Raw genomic sequence first — 24710 nt, 5'->3', positions numbered from 1 at the left:
ACCTTGAAGTTAAGAAGGGTTATGTCACCTCAAAAGATGCCTGTTGCCTAGGCTGCCATGGCCCATCAGAAGGCTGGGAGCTCTGCAGCTGACCTCATAGATTTCTGGCTTCTTAGACCTTCCATGAAGCTTCTAAAGCTTTGGTTTTTAGGGTTCAGGTCCCCAAACTTTCCAGGCCCACTTACATTAGAGTTACTGGTTCCTCCCAGAGTATTTTCCAGTCCCCAGAAATCTCCCTTCCTTCTGGAGTCAGGATACCCTCTTTTATCCCTGTGAGACTGTCTCTTTCTAAAATAATCCTGATCCTTTTTAATTAAATTTGAGAGCAAAAGTCTCTAGAACACAAAAATATTGCTTGTCTTCTAGAGAGAGAAAGGAATAATGATTCCTATTTTCCTGATGCACCTACAGGAAAAGTAAGTATGGTTTAATTCTTCATCTGATTGACCTGTCATATTGGTCAAGTAACTGTTCCTACTTTAATGGTGTTAAAGGCTCCTAAGTGGATGCTTCACCACTGCTGGTGTAAAAAAATGAGATCCTAGAACTGGGATTTTGTGTGTAAAAGATATCTTAGGTTGAGCAAATTTTGTGTGTGTGTATGTGCAAGTATCAATAATTCAGTTTGAGGTATGATTAAGTAGAATATCAGATATTCATCTCAAAAAGATTTCATGGGCCACCCTCATGTTTTAGGTATTATGATTGGCACTGGGATTTGAGGTACAGCTCTGAACCAGACAGACAAATCATAGGATCTTACATTCTATCAGGAATTTTTCTGGAGCAAGATGATGGTCAATAAGATGATGTTCTTTCTGATACTAGAATTTACGACAGGCATTGTCAAAAATGCTGTATGTAAATTATTTTATTTAATATTTGCAATCACCCTGTGTGCAGATGTAATTCTTAGCTCCATTTTATTTATTTATTTAAATTCTATTTTTTTAAAGTTTTGGCTGAGTTGGGTCTTTGTTGCTGTGTGCGGGTTTTCTCTAGTTGCAGCGAGCGGGGCTACTCTTCGTTGCGGTGCGCGGGCTTCTCATTGTCGTGGCTTCTCTTGTTGCAGAGCACGGGCTCTAGGTGTGTGGGTTTCAGTAGTTGTGGAACGCAGGCTCAGTAGTTGTGGCGCACGGGCTTAGTTGCTCCGTGGCACGTGGGATCTTCCTGGACCAGGGATCGAACCCGAGTCCCCTTCGTTGGCAGGCAGATTCTTAACTACTGCACCACCAGGGAAGTCCCAGTCCCATTTTATAGATAAGAAAACTGAGGTGGAGAACATTTAAGTAGTTCACCAAAATCCATAATGATTGTAAGTTCTTGAGATTAAAATCCAGGTATTCAAAACCTGTGCTCAATGCTGCTGTACTAGTCAGGATGGCCATAAAGACCGGGAATATAGATTTTTTGTTTAAATAGAGGGGCTTTCTTGATCACTTCTTCTAAAATACTCTTAAGGTGCAGGTTTATTCAGTGAAAATTAGAGACACAGACTGTTACAGATTTAATTGTGTCCTTCCCAATTTCACATTGTTGAAGTCCTAATTTCTAGTACTTCAGAATGTGACCTTATTTTGAAATAGAGTTGTTGCAGACAGAATTAGTTAGTAAAGATGAGGTCATACTGGAGTAGGGTGAGCCCCTAATCTAATATGACTGATGTCCTTATAAAAAGGGGAAATTTGGACACAGATACACATAAGGAGAACGCCATGTGAATGTAAAGGCAGAGATAACGAGTGATGTGTCCACAAGTAAAGGAAAGCCAGATTGCCAGCAAAACACCAGAAGCTAGGAGACAGGCATGAGACATTCTTCCTCACAGCCCTCAGAAGAAAGCAAAACTGCCAACACCTTGATCTTGGACTTCTAACCTCCAAAACTATGTCACAATGCATTTCTGTTGTTTAAGCCACCCAGGTGTGGTACTTTGTTACAGCAGCCCTAGCAAACTGACATACAAGCCACCTGAGGCATCACATCACAGACGCATGAGTAGCAATTTAAAATAATGCTCCCTTACTCTACTCTATTCATTGGTGATGAGGAACAGAAGGTTGAACAGATCACATATTGTAACATAATAGCAATAAACCATTTAGTGTGCACAGTTCACCTCTGTTGCCAGACTTTATGGCTACCCTGTATATTTCCCTTAGAGAAGTTGATTCATTACAAAAAAAAAATCACTAATTAGATTTATCCATCATATCAAGTAAATGCTTCTTTGGTTGAGGAGTTTAACCAAAGGAGAAGGGGGAGAGCCATACAAATTTTTGAAAACAACGAAAATTATTAAATGTGAAATCTGAAAATAAGCATTCAAGATAGTCAGCCTAGTCTGTGATGCTCTAGGAGAGTTCATCAGGTATCAACATCTCCCCTTCCAGCTCTAAACTTCTGTATTACTATTGCCTCAGAATTCATAGCTGAGGGTGCTGTGGGAAATAAATATCTGTGGTCGAGTAGGCGAGAAGAGACAAGTACATAAATAATGGTCAAATCAGTTAGAGAGTGATGTAAAACACAAGAAAGCACATATGAGGGGCTATATTAACCCTGACTTAGGATAAAAAAGTGAAAATAATAAAGTAAGGTTTCTGTTTGGCAGTAATTTGGAATTTGAGAATCTTGAAGTTAGTACAGTATTTCAAATGGTAAAGAAAACTAGAGTTTTGTTTTTTTTTTAACCAGGGCAAGTGTTTGTTTTTTTGCTTGTCTAAAGACAGAGTAAATACTTCTAATATTTTTTCTTTTTTTATAAACATCACTTTTTTAGGACAGTTTTAGATTTATAAAAACATTGAACAGCTAGTACGGAGAGTTTCCATAGACCATCCCCATATACCTACACTCACACAGTTTTCTCCATTAACATTTTACAGTACTGTGTACATTTATTACAATTAATGAACCAATATTGATGTATTATTATGAACTAAAGTCTATAGTTTACATTAAGGTTCACTCTTTGTACAGTTCTGTGGGTTTTGATACATGCATAATATCATGTATTCACCATTATCATGTTAGTCAGAATTCACTTTTCTAAATTTCTGCTGTGCTTCACCTATTTATTTCCCTAATCCCCCATACTTGCCCCAACCAAAACCTTGGCAACCACTGAAACTTTAGCACTCTCTATAGTTTTGCCTTTTCCAGAATGTTATCTAGTTGGAACCATATAGTATGTAGTCTTTTCAGACTGGCTTCTTTCACTTAGCAGTATGAATTTAAGGTTCCTCCACGTCTTATGATTTGAAAAGTAGGACTGCATTTAGCTTTGTGAGAAACTGCCAAACTGTTTTCCGAAGTGGCTGTACTATTTTACATTCCCATCAGCAATGAATGAGAGCTCCCTATTGCTACACATCCTCACCAGTACTTGCTGTTGACAGTATTCTGAATTTTGGCCATTCTAGTTGGCATGTAGTGATATCTCATTGTTTTACTTGCATTTCCTCAATGACATATGAGGTGGAGCATCTTTGCTTATTTGCCATCTGTATATTTTCTTTGTTGAAGTGTCTGTAAATATCTTTTGTCCATTTTTTAATTGGGTTTTTTGTTTCTTTATAGTTGATTTTTAAGAGTTCTTTGTATATTTTGGATAATAGTTCTTTATCAAATGTGTCTTTTGCAAATATTTCTCTCAGTCTGTGGTTTGTCTGTTCATTCTTATGACATCATCTTTTGCAGAGTTACAGTTTTTAATTTTAATAAAGTTCAGCTTATCAAATATTTCTTTCATGGATCATGCCTTTAATGTTGTATCTAAAAAGTCATCACAATTCCTATGTTCATCTAGGTTTTCTCCTATGTTATCTTTTAGGAGTTTTATAGTTTTGTATTTTACATTTAGGCCTGTGATCCATTTTGAGTTAATTTTTATGAAGAGTATAAAATCTGTGTCTAGATTCATTTTTTTGCATTTGGATATCTAGTTGTTCCAGCATCATTTGTTGAAAAGACTATCTTTGCTCCATTGTATTGTCTTCGTTCCTTTATTAAAGTTCAGTTGACTGCATTTATGTGGCTCTCTTTTTGGACTATATTCTGATCCATTGATCTGTTTGCCTATCCTTTTGTTAATATCACATTGTCTTGATTACTGTAGCTTTATTGTAAATCTTGAAGTCAAGGAGTGTCAAATTTCTGACTTTGCTGTTGGCTGTTTTGAGTTTTTTGCCTCTCCATATAAACTTTAGTATCAGGTTTTGGTATACATGACATAACTTGCTGAGATTTTGATTGGGATTGCTTTGATCTATGGATCAAGTTGGGAAGAAAAAATATCTTAATATGAGTCTTCCTGTCAATGAATGTGAAATGTCTCTCAATTTATTTAGATCTTCTCTGATTTCTTTCATCAGTGTTTTGTAGTTTTTCTCATATAGATTTTATTTGTATTTTGATAGATTCATACCTAAGTATTCAATTTTGGGGGTGCTAATGTAAATGGTGATGTGTTTTTAATTTCAAATTCTAGTTGTTCATTGCTGATATGTAGGAATGCAATTGACTCTGTCCATTACCCTTGTATCCTGCAACCTTGTTACAATTGCTTAGTAGTTCCAGGATTTGAACTTTTGGATTTTTGTTGATTCTTTTGGATTTTCTACCTAGACAATCATGTCATCTGCAAATGAAGACAGTTTTATTTCCTCCATCCCAAACAGTATTCCTTTTTTTTCTTTTTTTCCTTTTCTTGTCTTATTTCTTGTCTTATTGTTAGGGCTTCAAGTATGATGTTGTAAAGGAGTAGTCAGAGGGGACATTCTTGCCTCTACTTGATATTAGTGGAAAAGCTTCAAGTTTCTCACCATTGAGAATGGTGTTAGCTGTTGGTTTCTTGTAGATATTCTTTATTAAGTTGAGGAAATTCCCTTCTATTCCTAGTTGCTTAGTTTTTATCATGAATGGTTGGATTTTGCCAAATGATTTTTCTGCATGTATTGACTTGATCCTTTATCTTTTATTCTTTAGCTTGTTGAAGTGATAGATTACATTAGTTGATTCTTTTTCCATATTTATTGAGATATAATTGACACTGTATAAGTTGTGTACAGCATAATGGTTTGACTTACATTTTTTTTTTTGGAAATTTATATTCATTGATTTTGTAAGTTTGTCAAACCGGCCTTTCATACATAGAATAAATTCCATTTTGTTATGGTGGATATTCTTTTAATACATTGTTGGCTTCAGTTTGCTAATATCTTGTTGAGGATTTTTATATCTATGTTCGTGAGAGATATTGGCCTATAGTTTTCTTTTATTGTAGCGTCTTTAACTGGCTTTTGTATTAGGATAATTCTGGTCATATAGAATGAGTTTGGAAGTGTTCCATCTGCTTATATTTTGGGGGAGAGATTATAGAGAATTGGTATAACTTCTTCCTTAAATGTCTGGTAGAATTTACCAGGAAAACCATCTGTGCCTTGCTTTCTTTTTTGGAACGTTATTAATTTAATACTTTTAATAAATGTAGTATATTTGTATTATTTACTTCTCCTTTTGTGTGTTTATGTTTTTGTGTGTTGTGTTTTTGTGTCTTTCAGTAAACTTGTGCATTTCACCTAAGTTAATGAATTTGTGAGTGTGGACATATGCATTGCAAAAGCTGGCCTGAATTAAACAAATGCCTTATTTGACTTAATTCAATCAAATAAATTATACCTAAATTTTTTCTAAAATTTTATTTATTTAGTTATTTATTTTGACTGCATTGGGTCTTCATTGCTGTTGGGGAGCATGGGCTCTAGGCACGCAGACTTCAGTAGTTGCAGCGTGCGGGCTCAGCAGTTGTGGCTCGTGGGCTCTAGAGCGCAGGGTCAGTAGTTGTAGCACACGGGCTTAGTTGCTCAGTGGCATGTGAGATCTTCCCAGACCAGGGATCGAACCCACATCCCCTGCATTGACAGGTGGATTCTTAACCACTGCACCACCAGGGAAGTCCCTTTATACCTAAATCTTAAAAAAAAATTTTTCTAAGTACTTATATCACTTAATTTAGCTGTTTAGATGAATCTCTGCCTGGCTCTAGCCAGGCACAATAGCTAGCACAATATAGCTACCACAATAGCTGCTGCTTCCTTCTGTTCACTCCTCCTGCTCTACAAAGTATTTGCAGGCCTACATTTTGAGTCCTAGGGTGTAGTTCTCTGCCCTTTCTGGTTTCAGGAACTTGTGCTTTCTTCCCTGCTTGTACCTTCCCCCCTTTTACAGCACTTCAGATTCCCTGAGCATTGGACAATGTTCCTTTTCCTACTTTCAAGAATTATCTTCTGGTTCTGGTCTGTTTATCTGACATTTGACCTCTTCCTTCTGTTGACCTCAGTTATTTGGGTGAGGAAAAGACCCTCCTTTGAAAAATCATGGAAAAATATGAGCATGAGAGGGGATGTGTCCCTCTTGACATTTCCTTAGTTCTGTCTTGAGTTTATAGTTGAAATAGAAACATGCAATCTTCACTGGAGGCTAAGACAGCCTTTAAAGAAATAAATCTTCTAAGAGGAAGGATAACTTCCCTGTTATTATGAAATGCTAACTCATAAGTATGTTCCATTACCATGAATTGTCTAGCCTTTAAAAAGCTTTTAGAATTTCAACGAGAATCATTTCTAGAGTGAGAAGAAAAAAAATTTCCTTTCTACAGCATGATTACAAATCATTTCTCCTGCTGTCTAATGGTTTTCAAAATCATAGTGCAGTAAAAAAAAAAATCCCTCCACTTCCTTTGTTGAAAAAGGAAGGAACTGAAGTCATTAATGGTTCTGATGAAATTAGGAAATTCATACTCTCCCAGCCCCAAAGAGAATATGTTAAAAGTTTTAACAGCTTAAAAGTCTCTCTCAACTTCTCTCTGTGTTCATGAAGAAAACACATGAGAAATTCCCATATGGAAAGTATAGATTTTTCTTTCCCCTAATCTCATAAAGTAGCTTCTTATCTCTCCTCTCCTTTCTACAAGAGTGAACTGAACTAAACCACAGGCTACTGTCTGTTTCAGTGCACTCTGACCCATCTCTACCACTGATTATTTGCCCTGTGTTCAAAGACAAAGGTAATCAGCTTTTATGCTTCTAGAAATGTGTTGACCCTTTCTCTGAAGTATGTATACAGAGAATTTTGCTAAAGTTTTGAGGCGCTTTGTCAAAGATTCACCTTCTGTAATGGGGATGGGGGAGGCCACAAACACTAAGAGCAAAGCACACAGCTGCTTGGAGGAACATTGCCAAGATAAGAGCAGCTTTGAAGGATAAACTGGGAGATTATGTTAGCAAGCATGGCTAAGGCTTCTGGAGGGCTGGAGGAGGTTGCACTTCCCTATAACATTGTATTACAAGTCTAAGGGTTTTACTCTTTTCTAATGAGCTGTTTATGTTCCCTGTGGGATACCAAACACAACTTTTCTTTCAAAAGAGTAATATTTCATTAAAAATGCTTTGACTTTGTGGTAAACATATTTTAGGACCTAAGAGAATCAAGGACAATGATTTCCACAAACGTCTTATCTATTAGAAATGAATGCTTAGATGGATTCAGCATGGTCACATTATTAGGTTTTTTGGCAAATATTTTCCAAATGGGTAACTCTTAAGCCAATAATCTACTCTGTTGTATATGATTTCAAATAAGATCTAATTTTTATTTTCTGTCATAGTTGTATTTTATTTCTTTGGAGTAGTTTCCTTTCCTAAAGTATGTAGTTCTAGGTTTTAGTGTTTCTTGAATTTTTAGTTTTCTTTATATTTTCCCTTTTGTGTTCAAGCACTGCTTATTAAAATTAAATTTCAGAAGCTGGTACAGACATTGGTAATATATGGAATTCATATATATTCCTGCTAACATATGGGATTTAAATGAATATCTAAATTTTAGATTTTGTGGTGGTCTATACGATTTTCTTGTTACAGTCTTGCCTTCCCAATTGTATTTTTCATTGGGCTAACATTAAATTCAGTTTCCTTCCTGAAGAATACATATTGGGAAATAGACATGAATATGGCAGCTGAGAGCAATACCTACACATAGTAGATGGTAAATTTATGCTGGCTGAATGAGAAAATGAAGAGATGTTGCTGAATGAAGACCTTCAGAAAATCAGAATAAAAAATGGTTTTACCAAATATCAAAAATTGAGAACATAATATAGTTAATGTAGGTTATTGAGAATATATCATATTTTTTCAATTTTCATCATCATGGCATACTAATATTTACTTTTCTACTGTGATAATGAAATATATATATTCATTTTAACTTATTTTAAGTTATCTATGTATATATGTTATATTATGTGTTATGTTATGAATATTTAATGAATATTGAATTTACCTAGATAATATAAAAGAAAATAAGGCTACAGTTTTCAACAGTGCATACGGTATTAGTTTCTACCTAAGTTATTTTTAAGCTTCTGTCCTTACTCAGTTTTTATTCAGCTCAAATGCTCTTTGATATTGGCCTGAACTTCTGTTGAATCAGGACACAAAAAGGATGAAAGGCTACTTTTGTTCACAAGTTTAATTCTTACATTTTTCCTTTTGTCAAAGTACATTTGTCAGAAATCTTTCTTCCTAACTGTATAGTTAATAATTACCCCTGACTATTTTGAGAATGGAACTATTTTAATATTTTTACTCCATGTAACAGAGGATATCTTTACAGCATCTAGAAGGACTTGATTGATACATTCAGGATATGGTAAAGGGTAATTTGAGAATTGCTAACAGAAAAAGAGGTTGTACATGTTGGGCAGGAAAATATCATAAATGTCCACTTGTACTATTATTCAGCTAATGCTCTATGAATTATATAACCATTTCTCTACAGTTGAATATTTAAGTCATTTCTGAGCATTTAGCTTCAATAAGCTTCTTTTTTTTGTTTCAATTTCACTAATTTCATGATCATGCCCCCCTGTCAAGGTGGGTTGATTTCTAATGTGATTATTTTATTTTATTTTATTTATTTTTTTAACATCTTTATTGGCATATAATTGCTTTACAGTGGTGTGTTAGTTTCTGTTTTATATCAAAGTGAATCAGCTATACATATGCATATATCCCCATATCTCCTCCCTCTTGCGTCTCCCTCCCGCCCTCCCTATCCCACCCCTCTAGGTGGTCACAAAGCACCGAGCCGATCTTCTTGTGCTATGTGACTGCTTCCCACTAGCTATCTATTTTACATTTGGTAGTGTATATATATCCAACAATAAGCATTTTTCTCTAAAATTAATTTTTGTGAGCAAAATTATATGGCCCAAATATATTAGTATTTTTTTTTCCTTTGATGATCTATTTTTGTATGTTTTCAAAATGAGTGTATTGATGTTGTGTTAACTGGGTACCATCTGTATGTGACAGTAAAGCAGCAATTTCCTCGGAGAGCGTTATAGAAAAATTTGATCGTCAGAGGTTATGCACCAACTGGAATTTAGAGTATAATGCACAGAACTAGTAGACTATGTTCCCCAAAACGTTGAAAACATTTTAGACACCTGCCTGTGCTTGGTTGGTGAATATATCATGTACTTATTTAAACCCCATCTTATTCCTGAAAGTAAATGTATCTATAACAATAACTCAGAACAGACTTGACAAAACTGAGCAGAATATACATCGAATTTTCTTCCAAGTAAAAGATAGGAGGAAGCAAAAGTCACTTAAAAGTCCTTCAATTACAACTTTTTTTTTTTTTTTTTTTTTGCGGTACACTGGCCTCTCACTGCTGTGGCCTCTCCCGTTGCGGAGCACAGACTCCGGACGCGCAGGCTCAGCGGCCATGGCTCACGGGCCCAGCCGCTCCGCGGCATGTGGGATCCTCCTGGACCGGGGCACGAACCTGTGTCCCCTGCATCGGCAGGCGGACTCTCAACCACTGTGCCACCAGGGAAGCCCTGAAGTAATCTTATTCTTATATGTTGATGTAATATTAAAATACAGGTAAATTGCTGTCAGAAAATTAACATTTGGTAAGTGTTCCCAGCGTGCTATGGCCTATATCAGTCCCAGCTGGACTGCGGTAGATGGTGTGAAGTTCTGCAGTGAGAGGACCACTGAAATCAAAGGGAAGAGCAAGCTTATGAGGAGGGGGAGATGGTGGAAGCTCACAGGGTTTAAGAATTTGAGAAAAGTCAACAGCCTAAAGCTTCAAATCAAAATGGTGCACAGCTTAGGCAATCCATGTGTAAGGAGACCCTAAGGAACCAGGAAGATCCCACATGCATGGAACCAATGAGTGTCAGAGGGGATATGCATACCCAGATCTATGCTAGGCCATGCCAGAATTCCATCCCTGCAAAATGTGAATGCAGTCATTAAAACCTGTCTCTATTCCTTCTTATAGATGAGAAATGGAAACAAACAAATAAAGTATTAGGTGATGGCCCTAGCTAGTTGGAGTGAAATCACATAGGATTCTCTTTGAACATGGCAAGAGAATTCCCCCCCTTTTTTTTTTTTTGTGAACCTACTGTTTTACAAAACCTGGGTTCAGTGCTTTATCTGTGTTAGTTTATTTAACTCACACAAAACCCTATGAAGTAGATGATGCATTCTTACTTTACAGAGGAGGAACCTGGATCCCAGAGAAGTCACATATCTTGCCCAGGGGCACGCAGCTATTGATGGGGTTAAGATTTGAACCCAGATCTACAAAGCTCAGGTGCTTTCTATTATTTCTAATGGGTCTGAGAATGAAATGATCCAGTAGCTTAAGTCCAGTGAAGTGTTACTACATTTCCACCCCAAGGCATAGAGCAGATAAGATGGAATTCTATATCTCACTTACTCTGGAAAGCAATTGAGTTATATTAACCCACTTACCTATAAGTGATAATATAAAGACCATATTCACCCAGCTACAAGATAATTGGAATATGTTCAGGTCCAGAGCAGACCTACATTCAAGATAGTACTGATAGTGCTAATGGCATTTGTAGAGAGAATCTTAGATGTTGCTTCCAGTCTTGTGATATTTAGCATCTGGTGAGAGATGGATTGGCTCATGTTGACAAAAGTACATGTTTCCAGAGCACAACGGTTTAAATTCAATCCAAACCAGCCCAAGCTGAACTGAATAAATCAAACCAAAACAAAACAGCTCTTATGAACAGCTGGTGACATTGTTATGCAACATTGTACTGTAGAGTTTTTGGTCAAGCAATGAAACAGTCACTGACCAGACATTTACCTACGTAGTTATGTTTTTGCAAAAGAAAAATATCATATGTCAGGTACATGTACTTGTGAGTAAATAAGTTCCATATATATTCATCTTATTTGGCAGTTTGCATTTTGTCTTTGTTATAGTTTTAAGGTCAAAAATGATCTCCTTTTCCCCAAATTATGTCTATTTCACAGTTTCTGCTTTACTCCAAAAGACTTGTCTCAGTCTTCCAATATCCATTGTGAGCTCTTGGCTCCCACAAAAATGCCATTTTTCTAAATCCTGTATTAGAGTCACATATTTTAAACATGCTAACCTAGTCATGCCATGTTATTGGTAGACCTATTGAATATTTTCACTTTTAAAAATAGAAAATCTTTAACCAGATACCCAGTGCTTTGGTAGAAGGTTCAGTTTACCTGCTTAATAGATTGAGGCTAGCTCATCTTAAAGTGGGAGATTGGAATCGACCAGAGTTGGTGAGTTCTCTGAAAGCAACAAAATCTAATAAGAGCTTGAATTAGGGCAACTTAGGCCATTCTTCCTATTACTGAAAGGTAATCAACTTTAATAGACCCACTGTAGTAAAACAGGGAGAAAGCTGCCCTCCTTAAGACCATGACAGCTGACTTCCTTAAAATGTGCTAATCACACCTGAGACTATCTATTCTAGAGCCATTTTCAGTTATAACTGAAATGTGAGACAGGAAAGAACTTGGAAGAGGAGAAAAAAGCTCATCATTATTAAGCTTCTCTGTGTTGAAATCTAAGGTTCTATTTAGTATCCAGCACACTGAGGACCATTACATAACAATCTCCCCTCCTTTTTTGCCTCTCCCTTCCCCACTGCTGGTTCCACTACCCACTCTCAAAGCCCCTCTTTTCCTGAGCATGGTAAATATTACTGTTGTGGGTCCCACATCAGCCCAGCCCCTGTGTAACTGGTCTCTGCTTTTCCCAACAGGATTCATTGATCTTTTCTTAATTCCATTTCCTGGGCCAACTTTGGCTCACCAGAAAACATCCCTGTACCATTTAATACTCTTCTCTTGCTGGTCTTTGAGATTTGAAAAATAAGTTATCAAGAAGCCAATCTGAAAAGGCTCCATACTGTATGATTCCAGCTATATGACATTTTGGAAAAGGCAAAACTATGGAGACAGTAAAAAGATTAGTGGTTATGAGGAATGCAGAAGGAGAGGAATGAATAGGCAGAGCACAGAGGATTTTTAGGGCAGTGAAAATATTCTGTACGATACCATGATGATAGATACATGTCATCATACAGTTGTCCAAACCCATAGAATGTACAACACCAAGTCTGAACCATAATGTAAACTATGGACTTTGGGTAATGATGATGTGTCAATGTAGATTCATTAAATACAACAAATGTACCACTCTGGTGGGGGAGGTTGATAATGGGAGACGCTATGCATGTGTGGAGACCTAAAACTGTTCTAAAAAAATGGTTGTTTTTTTTTATCACGTATTATTTATTTGTAAACAAGCAGTTATTTGTAGTTACTTGTTTGGTGTCTACTTCCCTATTTTTTTTAAATAAAGTCTTACTAAAAGAAAAAGAATTTTAAAAAGAGTCACCCTTCCAAAATCTAAATATAACAAGGCCAGAATTTCTAGACTTCCCTGTTTCTACCTATCCATATGGCTCTGAGTCACAGTTCTTATTTCTTACCCTCCCACTGGTTTTGTCCACAGAACAGGCTCCTGCCTTATAACCTACTTCTGCACTTAGTATAGTCCAAAGATCAGCTGAGGAAACCCTGACCTTTGGAATTCATATCACATTGTGTCAATTACACACCATTTGCAATGGAACCCCACTCTGTGCTCACCATTTCTCCAATGATGTTGGGGGCACAATGGGATCCTAAACACTTCTGCCTCTTTACTCCTTAAACTATAGTTTAATGCTTCCACTGTAAGTTAGTTTATGGGTTGTTCTGCTATTTCAATTCTGCAACCACTTCTTATTCCTGACGTGGATCATAACATGCTATGCTTGATTTCCACCAAAAAATATCACTCATACAAGGCAGTTGTGTGTGGATTAGACTTACTGCATATTCAATGTCCAACCAGCTGGGACTCTGGGGCTGGAATTCAGGCTCTGTGGAAGTAAATACCTATCTACTGATTAAGGTAGGTTTCTAAACCTTTAACAGACCTTAGGATGGGTCTGGACTGTGTATTACTTTGCCTGTGAATTGTTTTCTGGAGAATTCTATCTAAATCTCAGAGTCCCATGATTCTCAGAAGACATTTGAATTTTATTTATTTTATAATGGATTGAGTTCAAAATAAGGAAATTAACAGGCTTGTTGATTATGGATTTAGTTAAGAAAACTGATATGCAAGAGGCAACGGAATGGAAATGACTACTCATTTACTCATTCATGCATTTATCTATTCAAGATGTGTTAACTGAGTGCCTTGTTTGAGCCAGGCAAAGTACAATATGCCTTGGATGCACAGTGAATAAAAGGGATATGGTTCATCTCCTTGTGGAAATTATAGTCTGCTGAGAGAAACAGAGAATAAATGAGAAAAACTAATGTTGGGGGAGGTCATCAAGAAGACATGACTGAGAGTTGACCGACAAGCTGGGCCCAGGCAATTGGAGGCTCCTCACCTCTTGCCCTGTCCTTGGACTGTACGTTTTGCCCACAGTTGGAGCTGATTTTAAGGACATAGTTTGAGGGAACAATGTGCTGTTGAACCATCTGGATGGTATAAGTGACTGAAACCAGTTAAAACCTCTATGTAAACTTTTAGGATTCTGGCAGGTGGGTGCAGAGATCTATTCATCTTGTGGTGCCCAAGACAAGCCTCGTACACAAGTTCCCTTGCTTATTAAACCTGCCACCTACCTATCTGGAGTGGTCTGCCTCTTTCTTTAGTCTCTCCTTGCCCTCCGTGTACAGGGCCTGGTTTCAGATTTCACTCAAGGAGCTCCTGAGGTTTCAAACCAACAACCAGCAAATAAACATTCTATGTCTGTGCCAGCTAAAAATTGGCACTTGCCATCTACCTCTACAAGGATTAAATCACGAGCTTCGGCAGCTGCTGACCTTCAACACCCCCTGAAAGGAGTTCAGGGCGGAGATCAGGAATGAGGCACTCTGTGCCCTGGGAAAAACGGGCAGAACAGGTCTTTAGATAGTTAGATATTTTCAGGAGAAGATTTTATGAGCCCAATTCTTGCATCTCCTCATATCTAGAGAAGCACTAAAATTATTAATGGTGACATCTGCTCCTCATGATTAGCAGTAAGCCTCTGCCAAAATGTGTGCTTGACTGCATGTACCCCCTTCACTAAAATCATATAAACCCCTGACCTTCCCCCCACCTCTTTGGAGCAGTTTCTCAGAGCTATCTGAAATGCTGTCTCCCGGGCTATAGTCCTCATTTTGCCCCGAATAAAACTTAACTCACAACTCTCATATTGTACAAGTTTTTTCATTTGACATCTGTATTTTGTATGAATAACTAATATAAGAAGTTATTTTTAAAAATTGACCTTATTGGGGTCTAATTAATATGCAGTGAAATGCACCCATTTTAAGGGTATGGTTTAATGACTTTGATAATCACAAGTCTAATCAAGATATACGGCATTTTGATAGTGCCAGAAAGTTCCCTTGAACTCTTTGGAGTCAGTACTTCCCTCCTTGATCCCAGCACCCCAAGCAACCACTGACTTACTTTCTATTAGTTGAGATAAGTTTTGTCTGTTTCAGAATGTCATATAAGTGGAAACTTACAATACCGTTCCTTTTTATCTGGCTTCTTTCACTCAGCATAATATTTTTTGGATTTGTACATATCAGTAATTTGTTCCTTTGTGTTGCTGAATAATATCCTCTTTTAGGTAGATGCCATAATTTATCTATTCACCTCTTAATGAATATTTCAACTATTTTCAATTTCTAAAGCTGCTATGACCATTTATATACAAGTCTTTGTGTGGGCCTATATTTTTATTTCTTTTAATACCTAAGAGTGGAATTGCTGAGCCATATGGTAAGAGTATGTTTAACTTCATAAGAAACTGACAAACTATTTTCCAATGTGGCTATTCAATTTTCACTCCTTCCAGCAATATGTGAGGGTATACCCAGTTGCTCCACATCCTTGTCAGCACTTGGTAATGCCATTCTTTTCAGTTTTAGCCATTCTTGTGTGTGTGTGAGTTAAGGATCTTTTTTTTTTTTTTTTTTTAACTGACATATACTTGATTTAGTTTCAGGTATATGTCAAAGTGATTCAGTTATATATGCATGTATTTTTTTCAGATTATTTTCCATTATAGGTTATCACTAGATATTGAATATTATTCCCTATGTTATATAGTAAATTCTTGTTGCTTATCTATTTTATGTATAGTACTGTGTATCTGTTAATCCTATACTCCTAATTTATTTCTAGTAAGTGTGTAGTACCTCATTAATTAAAAAATTAATACCATAATAATTATTATATATTAATTATTAATTTAACATAATTAGTATATATTATTACATATAATTATATATAATTATTATATAATACATATAATAATATATTTTATATGACCCAGCATATGCAAAATGTTATCAATCTAACATGTAATCAGTATAAAAAATTATTGAGATATTTTACGTGATTTTTTCAAACTAAGTCCTGTGTGTATTTTACATTACAGCACATTCCTATTCTGACTAGCCATATTTCAAGGGTTCAGTAAGCACATGTGTCTAGGTATGCCACCGTATGGGGCAATGCATTTACAGTCTGTTTATTAATCCTAAAGTTAAAAGCAGAAATCACAGAGCCACTTGCCCCTTGGTCTCAGAGGACATGCAAAAAATAATAATAGCAAAGAGTTCTTGAGCATTTACTTTGTGCCTGAGAAGGGCAAGTTTTACTGTGTGTGTTGAGGATCTTGCACTCATTATATGTTGTCATCCTAGCAATAAGGCAGGAGCTATTGCCCTCCTCTTTTGACAGAGTGAAAAAACTCTCCCCAGTCGGTCCCTGCCCCAGTGCCCACCATCCATCTGTCGCACCCCAAGAACATGTGACTCCCATCATCCTAATCAGGGTCAAGTAAGGAGAAGCACATGCAGGGGCAGGCACAGGTCACCTGCAAGCCAAAAATACTTTAAAAATACTATTTTTCTAATTTGTGAACATAGTAAATCTCTCTTCTTTTACTTCTCTCTGCAATGTTTGTAGTTTTTAATGTTCACTCCCTGCATATATTTTGTTTTTTAAAGATATTGTAATTGGTATTCCATATTAAAAAATGTTTTCCAAATATCTGTTGATAATAGGTTATTCTGATATTTATCAAAAGCCAAATAGTTTGCAAGTTTCCAGTATCAGGATAAATTTTAATATCACATATAAACCTGGCTGCTTTATGGTCATCTAATAAGCATACCACCCTTAAGGTTCAGAAATTAAACATACTTCCACTGTTGACAACATACACATGGAATAAAATTAACCTGTGTTTCATGATATTTATTAGTTTGGGCTGGTTATTTCAAAATTTTTTCTATAAATTTTTGGATTGTGCACCCCCTTCTATTAGTAAAACCTTTTGCACACATCCTTACACGTGTTTCTTGGGAAATTTATTTATAAATTATATACACAAAATTCTTTACTAATTTATTATATAAATGATAAAAAGCACAGACATTTTAAAAGGTCAAAATGAAGAGTAAACCATATTTTAAAATATTATTAGAAGTGATGGCTTTATGTTATCATTAGCTACTTTTAATATTAATTCATTAATTTATTTACTTTTGGCTGCATTGGGCCTTCGTTGCTATGCATGGGCTTTTTCTAGTTGCAGCGAGCGGGGTTACTGTTTGTTGTGGTGTGCTAGCTTCTCATTGTGGTGGCTTCTCTTGTTGCGGAGCATGGGCTCTAGGTGCGCAGGCTTCAGTTGTTGTGGTGCGAGGGCTCAGTAGTTGTGGCTCACAGGCTCTAGAGCACAGGATCAGTAGTTGTGGTGCTCTGGCTTAGTTGCTCCACGGCATGTGGAATCTTCCCAGACCAGGGATTGAACCCATGTCCCCTGCACTGGCAGGCGGATTCTTAACCACTCCGCCACCAGGGAAGTCCCTCATTAGCTAATTTTTTACAGCGTGAAATACATGTAGAACAAATTTCTTTGTTAACAATTGTGGATATAAGTCCATTGTTTAAATAGTATTAGTTATTTGAATTTCTTTGGTGGGCTTCTTGTCAGATGGGATTAGGGTGTCCTTGTCTTTAATCTTGTATTATAAGTGATGAACAGCTTGTTCTAAGAGCATGAGATGCGTCAGCTCTGTATTCTTTTTGTAAATAGTTTGCTGCGCTTGCATTAGTAGCAATATTCTCAATTTGTAATCTATTCACTGGAAAATTTTTATGCCACTTGTCCAGTTTGTAAAGTTAGGCTTAGCTAAATCTAAATTATTTAATCTGTACATACAATGAGCCTACTTAAACTGCAATAAACTGGGAGCTAACAAGCAAATGAGAGGCCTTGTGTCAGAATTCCCTCCCATTCTTTCACAGGATCCCTTTCCTCTGGGCTTGACATCTGGTTACATGACAAAGATAGCAAGTGATGACACTAGTTCAAGCATATGTTAAATATTAGTTGACCTTAACTTCTTCTTAATTGTTTCAATTAAAAGTAAACATAATTAGAGATTGTAATTTTTTTCCCCCTATCCTTTAATGGATCATCTTGGCACCCTATGATGTTAAGTATTCCCCTCCCCTTGGGAGACCAATGGTTTACACTGTGTCGCTATCAAGTCCACATCATTGCATGTGATTTCTCTGTCAGTCAGCATGTTTCACACAAAAATTAAAAAACAAAAATAAAATACTACAATATGCTCTGTTTTATAGCTCTCGGTTCCAGCCAGATGAATCATAATATGTGCTATTGGTCATAAAATAAGGATGAAGTTCGGTGCTCTTTGCAATCCTACAAGTTTAAGAATAACAATGTGAAACAGATATACTTCTGAGGTCACATAAAAGTTAGTACCTTCTAATTTCAAAAATTATTTTACTGGGAAACTTTGGTAAAGCACAAACTTGTTTAAATGTGTCCAACAATTTCTAAGTACTTCTAAGTGTCATTTATTAATATTGCTCAATTTACAATTTCATGGTAAAAAATTCAAAACAATTACCTGGCATGTTTCTTGGTTTCAGCGTCCTTGCCTTCTTCATGAGAAGCTAAGAAGTTTGTAAGTAAAGCAACTATAGAACAGAAAAAGACAGGATGTAGGTAGCATCCAAATAGCTTCCTCCTTCTATATTAAAACTAGATATAAAAGCCTCCTAAGTATGACTAGAGAAGAGCTTAGGATAAAAATAAATGGGACCATCTTAACCAAGTTCTTTCTATCTGAGACATCTTCACTCACACATTGGAGTATTGGGTTTTGTATAATGCAGACAAATATTCCCTTAGTGTGAAAACAGAGAACATGAGTACTATGGGAGATCAGGGAAGGAAGAGATGAATATGTGTCAAAACCAATCATGGAAGTAGCAGAGGAGAGATGCTAAGCAATCCTGATTTGCCCCAGGCCTTACCATTCTTGCTTTAACTGGATATTCTTTGATTCTGAGCAATCTTCTCATTCACTTGTTGTTGATTCCCTAGAACAGAGACTGGCAAACTATGGTCCACAGACCATATGCAGCATGCACATGTTTTTGTAGGTCCCAAGAATGGAGAAGAATAAAGGTTCATGTTTGTGAAATTTGTATAAGATTGAAATTTCAGTCTCCATAAATAAAGTTTTATAGGAACACAACCACGCTCATTAATTTACATATTGTTGATGGCTACTTTCATACTACAACTGCAGAAGTGAGTAGTTGTAACAGAGACTCTATGGTCCAATACTGCCTATCTAGGTCACTACATATAAAGTTAGCCATCCACATTTTAGAAGGTTGCCTGACCTTTTTATTTGGCTTGAATGAGCATTATTTTCTTATGGGAGGCAGGAAGAGAATTAATATTTATAGAGTACTTATTTGCTAAGTTATTTCACCTAGTCGTAATAACAACCCTGTCTGACAGACATTAACACTCCATTTCATAGATTGAGGAACTGATGTTCAGAGAGTTTGAGCAATTTATAAGATTGTGTCAGTGCCTATAGATTTTGGAGCCAGGTCTCAAATACCTGCTTTACTGTATTATGTTATTTCCCACAAAAGTAGATTTGCCCAAGAAAGTAGATTTGCTATGCCAATCTAAAAGAAAAGATGAATAGAATTGTGGGATTGTGGGAAGGGAGTCAGCCGTTTAATGAGTAGTCTCAGAAAGACTGACTCTGAGCTTATGACAGGAATGTAGCCTTGGGTACTTTTCATTACCCTTGTCTTTCCCTATAGACCCTGTTTCTCCTAAGGATGAAGACTCTTATCAGTAAGACCAAAGTCATTTATAATAAAGTATCTTTCCATACTATCTGAATAAATCTTTATTACGTGAAAGAATATGAACCTTAAACTGCATTCAACAAATCTTCCCAATTTTCCAATATACAATTAAAGAAGCTCAATTTAAAAGTCACTCTCTGTTTTCTTTTTTAATGTCTACAGATAATATAGCAGTAGCTGCAGTAATGGGAATCTAAGAAATCAAATTATATTTTGTCATTGACTGATCTCCGAAAGGCATATTTCCTTTAGAAACTGGTCTTTGAAAATTCACTGAAAAATTTATCGTGCTTTAAATGAAAGGAGCTAAAATATAAAAGATGAGGATTATATCTTTATGTAGTGGCTGAACCAAACTGCAGTATAGCTTAAAGGTTAACTGTTGCTCTTATTGATCCAAATCATTACAGAAAAATAGACATTCAGAGAAATGAACTAATACTTACTAAAAATAAATGTTGGCCATGTTGTAACCTATTCATTTTTTGCATGTTGATATGACCCAAATTTGACTTGGAAGGAATAAAATGTCTCTCTGTATAGCTGTCAGTAGTTTCCTTATCCTTGCCATTATTTTTCTCAAATCATTTTTTGGTCAACTTTCTCTCACTATTTTATTTTTCTTCCCCAGAAGAAAGAAATGTGCAAGTGCTAATTATCTTTTGCTTACTTCTTTATTCCTGTTCTGCCTCCAAGCCTCCCCATGTGCAACCCACTGCACCCTACCACCCATCCCATTGTATTATTCCTTAGGAAGCTAACTGTGATGGAAATAGCCACATTGATACAAGGGTTGTGGGGCATCTGAAAGCAGGACAAAAGCCTTAAATCTAGAAACTCTAAGGGGATGTTGTTCAAGGTCAGGTGGTAATCAGAGAGACAGCGGTGGACATTCTAAAGGTGGAAGTTCTAAGGATGGAGGATTAGTCCCTGTATAGGGGTCACCAAAGAGAAGATGCTATAAAAATATGTCTTCTCATCAATGTAGTAATATCTAGAGAAGCAAACCAGAAACAACAAACAAACGAAACAGTAAAAAGCCAACATTAAGGGAACATTTTAATAATTGTGCTCTATCAACACAGTGACATTTCCTATGCCCATTAAGAGAATTTTAAGGCTATGCTCAATAAACCATCAAACTGAATAGGAAAACATTTATGAAATATTGTAAGTAGAATAGGGTTCAAAATAGGGTTCTTGGATTACAAGAATGCTACTGACTTAGAGAATTTAGGCAAAGAGAGGGAGAAAGAGAAAGAGACAGAAAATCTAGGATTGGTGGGGGGAGAGAGAGAGAGAGAGAGAGAGAGAGAGAAAAGAAGAAGGGGAGTGGAGGGGAGGGGAGGGGAGGTAAGGGGGAGGGAGGTAGAAAAGATAAAGAAATATTGAACAACCAGGTCTCCAAAGACAGGAGAAGGGACAGTTCCGTTGATCTGGAAATCAGAAACTAATACCAAAACACTATGGGCGGGCTTCCCTGGTGGCGCAGTGGTTGAGAGTCCGCCTGCCGATGCAGGGGACACGGGTTCGTGCCCCGGTCCGGGAAGATCCCACATGCCGCGGAGCGGCTGGGCCCGTGAGCCATGGCCGCTGAGCCTGCGCGTCCGGAGCCTGTGCTCCGCAACGGGAGAGGCCACAACAGTGAGAGGCCCACGTAGCACAAAACAAACAAACAAACAACAACAACAACAAAAACACAGTGCTGTTAACTGAGCAGACAATAAATACTTTGACAAAGAAACTAGGAATGAATGAATATTTTCTACTTTTATGAAGGTTAAACCTAGAGAATTTCATTATATTACCAGACTCCTTTCTTTGAATACCATTTGAGGGGAGGATTCTCATCATCATTTCATTAGTTGGGGAGATAGATAAATTACTTAAAAATATATTACCTCAGATATAAACACTTTCCTTCATAGCAAACCTTAATAAATATGAAAGTTGAGAAATGATCTTTGTGTCACTTCAGGTTCTGTGATTGCAATCTTTCAATGAAAAACAGAATCTCACTTAAGAATAGGAAATATCACAGCTATTTAAAAAGTGAGAGACTAAAACATGAATTCCAAAGAGTAAGACATTTGCCTCATTGATTTTTAAAAGTACAAAGTGGCTGTCAAGCCTGTTAAAATTTATAAAGTTTACATTTTATTTTTGGACTTTATCATGCTTTTGTAATGGTATAGATCTGTGCAATGAGATAATAGAGATAATTGAAGATAAATATATATGCTTGAGGAATAGACTGTTTAGGGGTATTATTACCACTCTTTGTTTTTTTGGGTTTTTGTTTTGTTTTTTGGCGGTACGTGGGCCTGTCGCTGTTGTGGCCTCTCCCGTTGCGGAGCACAGGCTCCGGACGCGCAGGTTCAGTGGCCATGGCTCACGGGCCCAGCCACTCCGCGGCACGTGGGATCTTCCCGGACCGGGGCATGAACCCACGTCCCCTGCATCGGCAGGCGGACTCACAACCACTGCGCCACCAGGGAAGCCCTAAAAATTATTCCTTTTTACACGTAGATGAGCAGAATAATTTTTCAATCCTGTTATTATTAGTCATGTTGTTAGTGCCTGTGGATGTCAAAGATATGCAGATAGTTTCTAAGCAGATACTGATAGAATGAGCGGGTGGCAGACCTCTTTGGAATATTTATTTACCCATTATCATGTCTCTCCATCTCATCTCAGGAGGATCATCGACAATTATACATAACACAAGTGTCTTCTTTTTAAAATTTTTTTCATTTATTTATTTAATTTATTTATTTTTGACTGTGTTGGGTTTTCGCTTCTGCGTGTGGGCTTTCTCTAGTTGCAGCGAGCGGGTGGCTACTCTTTGTTGCGGTGTGCAGGCTTCTCATTGCAGTGGCTTCTCTTGTTGCGGAGCTTGGGCTCTAGGTGAGTGGGTTTCAGTAGTTGTGGCTCGCGGGCTCTAGAGCGCAGGTTCAGCAGTTGTGGCTCATGGGCTTAGTTGCCCCGTGGCATGTGGGATCTTCCCGGACCAGGGCTCAAACCTGTGTCCCCTGCATTGGTAGGCGGGTTCTTAACCACTGCGCCACCAGGGAAGTCCCCAGAAGTGTCTTCTTTTGAGCAGATTTGTGTGTGGATGTAGGTATGTCTGGTGGGGTAGGTTTGGTGCTTTTTCAGGATTTGGGATAGTGGGAAAAGTATGCATGTTACGGGTTAAACTCATTTATAGTTTGGGGATAGTGGACAGCTTAAGAGAAAGATAGAATGGAGTTGCTCAATCTCTTTGTTGGCTCTAATAAACTTTTAAAACTTCATGCTGTCTCTTTTCTTTTGCAGGATTTATCTTAAAATAAGAATGTGCATCACAAAATGACACGTGTACTTATCACTGTGTGTTATTTTAGGGCTAGATAGTAGACTTACATTGTAGACTTTCATGATCTAATAGCATTGCTTAAAATTCAGTGAAGAGCATCTTAAGAAACTGTACCTTCAGATAACAGTGTTTCTATAAACTCAGCTTTAGATATTATACTCACCAGATTATGTTAGATTTACATTTTTGCGTTACCTTGATAAGCTCTACAGCAATGGTGGTAAAGTCTTTAAAGTGCCATGGTCTTTGCTTTTGTTTCTGATTTTAATTTTTAAAAATAATATTTGCATATTGTTTAGAAAGTTAAACAGGTCTACAAGGCTTCTTCTTGCTCCCTCTTCTTGTTCCTCTGTTCCCCACCACCGTTTATTCTTTACATACCCCTAAGTCTCTAAGTAGTATTCTTAAATTAACACTTTTGGTTTTTCAGTTGTAGGTATTTCCCAATATGAAGGATGAGAATTAGGTCTTTTAAATTCCCCACTCCACTTCCAACTGCCCCTGACCATCAACACACACATTCATCTCTTCCTGTCCTCTCAATGTAGCTAATTAGGGCAAGGCAAATCTTTAGTGTTTATTATTTCTGTGTAAACAATTTAAAAGGTAAGCTGTATTGTGAACTATGGTACAACTTTTATTTTCTGTGGATTTAGTTATTATCTCATTCCAGTTGTTTACTTTCCCTTGTATCTCTTGACAAATGACCTCCCCAAATCATTCAAACTAATAAACAGAGCAGGTATTTTAACACTGCATTCTTCTTAGACACACCTTCTGTCTTCCTGCTCAAAACAGATTAATGGTTCTCTAAGTCTGCTACCGGACTGCCATCCTGGGATATTTCCCCATCATCCTGGATATTCTAATTGCCTCTTTCCTTATTCTATCCCATTTCCTTAAGCCCACATCTTCCTTTTACTTGGTTTACTTTCTGGGTTTACATCTGGATATTATACAATCAAATCAGCCAAACTAATATTGATTTAAGTTTTGAGACATTTTAAATGTTTAATAATTCAAACTGTGTGTATCAAGTTGATTGCAACAATTAAAATCAGTCTTTAAGATAATTACTAGACCCACCATACTTTAATTTGGTTAATGTGAGTGACCCACACACCACAGATTTTGTTTCTTATGCTTTGATTGCTGGTTTTAGGTTAATGGCAGAAATTTTCCTTTTGTTTTCACATCTTTGCAGTTCAACTTGTAGATTTCCTTGTCCATTTTCAGTGATGCTTAATGCAACCATTCATGCAATACTAAGGTTACCAGAGTCTTTTTTCTTGTCTCTTAATTTCCCTGTAGGAGTATAAAAATAAACCCACCCTTAGATGACAAGCTCAAGATTCTCGAAATTTATATGATTTTTCCTTTTTCTTTTCTTCATGTCTTCAAGTAGCTGCCAAATTCTGACTCTTCTTTCTTTAAAACATCTATAGCGACTTCTCCTTTGTTTTTCTTTCCTTCCCTCAGCAACGTGTGGATGAGTACATTTGGTAACTGATTCCTGGAAATAGCCTGACTCATATTTATATAAAAGTAAATGGATGAAATTAATGACAATTTTGGACTAACCTTTATTCTCTTCAAGTATGGTCCCTTAGCTCATGTAGATGACCAGGCTAATCAAACCTGGGTGATGGATTTAGTCATTCGGTGGGCCATTTCTTATTTTTTTCTAAAA

This window comes from Phocoena phocoena, chromosome 11 (genome assembly GCF_963924675.1).
Source record: "Phocoena phocoena chromosome 11, mPhoPho1.1, whole genome shotgun sequence".
NCBI lineage: Eukaryota > Metazoa > Chordata > Mammalia > Artiodactyla > Phocoenidae > Phocoena > Phocoena phocoena.
Note: the sequence above shows the minus strand (reverse complement) of the source record.